This window comes from Octodon degus, unplaced genomic scaffold, assembly GCF_000260255.1.
Source record: "Octodon degus isolate 3935 unplaced genomic scaffold, OctDeg1.0 scaffold00079, whole genome shotgun sequence".
NCBI lineage: Eukaryota > Metazoa > Chordata > Mammalia > Rodentia > Octodontidae > Octodon > Octodon degus.
The window spans coordinates 7083542-7086255 of NW_004524655.1; the positions used below are offsets into that span (position 1 = coordinate 7083542).

Sequence of the window (2714 nt, forward strand, 5' to 3'; positions counted from 1 at the left end):
TTTAGGTAAATGGCTACAACTTGATACTATCCTCATAAGTGAAATAAATCATCGAAAATATACTGGGAATCGAACTCAAGTCCTTGCATTTGCCAGGCAGACACTTGTACCACCGAGTTATGTCCCCAGCCCTGTGCTTATATTGTTTCAACATTTTTTCATACCTATAGAATTGTAATCTGAGCAGCTATTTTGAAGATAACAATATACAATGCATTAACCATTGTTTCTCTTCTACTACATTGTTTTGAAATTTTGTATCATTTTTTTCTCCTAAAAAATGGAAAAAAGCTAGGGAGACAGCTCAGCAGCATAAGCACCTGCCTGCAAGCACAAGGTCCCAAGTTCAACCCCCAGTACCATATACAGAACCAAAAATGAGGCTCTTGGGATACTGGATTATCCTATTGGCCATTTGCCACTGCCAGGAGCTTCTGCCTTCCGCCACGTGCCACTCTGCCATGTATGGACTGAAACCTCCACAAACTGACCTCAGCATCCAGAGCCTTTCATACACATCTGCAGACATGTCTCCTCGGCTACACAATGGCATGGACTTCCGCCAAAGGGAAGCCTGCCCCAGGCCATGAGGGAGTTCATGAACAATGTGACGCTGTGCCAGCCCGATCACCTCCACATCTGCGATGGCTCTGAGGAGGAGAACAGGTGGCTGCTGGTACGCATGCAGGAGGACAGCATCATCAGGAAGTTTGACAATTGGTGGTTGGCGCTCACTGACCCCAGGGATGTGGCCAGGATAGAAAGCAAGACCATGATCATTGCCCAAGAGCAGAGAGACACAGTGCCCGTCTCCCAAACCGGCATCAGCCAGCTGGGTCGCTGGATGTCAGAAGAGGACTTCAAGAAAGCGTTCAACGCCAGGTTTCCAGGGTGCCTGAAAGGTCGCATGATGTATGTCATCCCATTCAGCATGGGGCCCCTGAGCTTGCCTCTGTCCAAGATTGGTGTCGAGCTGACCCGCTCACCCTATGTGGTGGCCAGCAGGAGGATCACGACCCGCCTGGGTACCGCTGTGCTGCAGGTCTTGGGCGTTGAGGAGTTCATCAAGTGTCTCCATTCTGTGGGCTGCCCTTTACCTTTAAAAAAGCTTCTGGTGAACAACTGGGACTGCAACCCGGAGCTGACGCTCATTGCCCACCTGCCTGACTGCAGGGAGATTGTGTCCTTCAGAAGTGGCTGTGGCAGCAACTCACTGCTTGGGAAGAAGTGCTTTGCATTCAGGATTTTCAGCCGGCTGGCCAAGGAGGAGGGCCGGCTGGCAGAGCATGTGCTGATCCTGGGCATCACCAACGCCTCAGGCCAGAAGAAGTACTTGGTGGCAGCTTTCCCCAGTGCCCACAGGAAGACCAACCTAGCCACGATGAACCCTATGCTCCCAGAGTGGAAAATTGAGTGTGTGGGGGACAGCATCGCTTGGATAAAATTTGATGGCCAAGGTAACTTAAGGGCCACCAACCCTGAAAGGTTTTTTTTGGTATTGCTCCTGCCACCTCAGTGAAGATGAGCCCCAGTGCCATCAAGACTATCCGGCAGAGCACCATCTTCACCAGCGTGGCTGAGACCAGCGATGGTGGCATTTACTGGGAAGTCCTCAATGAGCTGCTGGCCTCAGGCATCACAATTACTTCTCAGAAGAATAAAGCGTGGTATCCACAAGACAGGGAACCTTTTGCCACCCCAATTCATGGTTCTGCACTCCTGCAAGCCAGTGCCCCATCACTGATCCTGTCTGGGAGTCTCTGGAAGGTGTGCTCATTGAGGGCATCTTTGGAGGCCTCAGACCAGCTGGTGTCCCTCTTGTCTATGAAGCTCTCAACTGGCAGCATGGAGTATTTGCGGGGGCTGCCATGCGATCAGAGGCCACTGCGGCTGCAGAGCATAAAGGCAAAGTCCGCACAAGTGGCCCTTCTTTGGCTACAACTTTGGCAGATACCTGGCCCACTGGCTGAGCATGGCTCGCTGCCCAACAGTCAAGTTGCCCAAGATCTTCCACGTCAACTGGTTCCGACAGGACAAGGAAGGCAAATTGCTCTGGTCTGGTTTTGGAGAGAACTCCAGGGTGCTAGAGTGGATGTTCAACCGGATCGATGGGGAAGATTGTGCCCAGCTCAATCCCATTGGCTCCATCCCCAAGGAGGATGCCTTGAACCTGAAAGGCCTGGGAAATGTCCACATGAAGGAGCACTTCAACATCTCCAAAGAGTTCTGGGAGAATGTGGAAGATATTGAGAAATATCTGGAAATGTAGGTCAATGCTGACCTCCTGTACGAAATCAAAAGGGAGGTCCTCGCCCTGAAGCAAAGAATCAACCAGATGTAGTCAGAGGCTGAGGGCTTCCCTTTAGAAACACCCCCTTTTCCATTCATGGGGTGCACTCACAGTGAGAGAAAGCGAGTCTTCCCGCATCCACACGAGCCGCCGCACAATGACCGCACCGTTGAGCAGATCAGAGGCACACTTACTTAATCAGAGGAGAGCGACAGAGCAGGCGCTAGTAACCAGTGGGGTGGGAGGGCAGACCTCCGTGAGTCTCCAGAATCCACAGGCAATGCATGTTCTGTTTAGGGTTACTCAGGCATCTAGGGTCCCACCTTTTCTACTTTAGCTATATCAGTTAGCTAGATTGGACAGAAGCAGTACTTAAGCTGTATATTCCTGTGTGTCTGTGTGTATGGTTGTCTAAAATGTATTT

General features: G+C 51.1%; 1 pseudogene; it reads left to right on the forward strand.

Moving 5' to 3' along the window:
- The first annotated feature begins 527 nt into the window (after positions 1 to 527).
- On the forward strand, positions 528 to 2425 carry LOC101570033 (annotated as a pseudogene).
- The last annotated feature ends 289 nt before the right edge of the window (positions 2426 to 2714 follow it).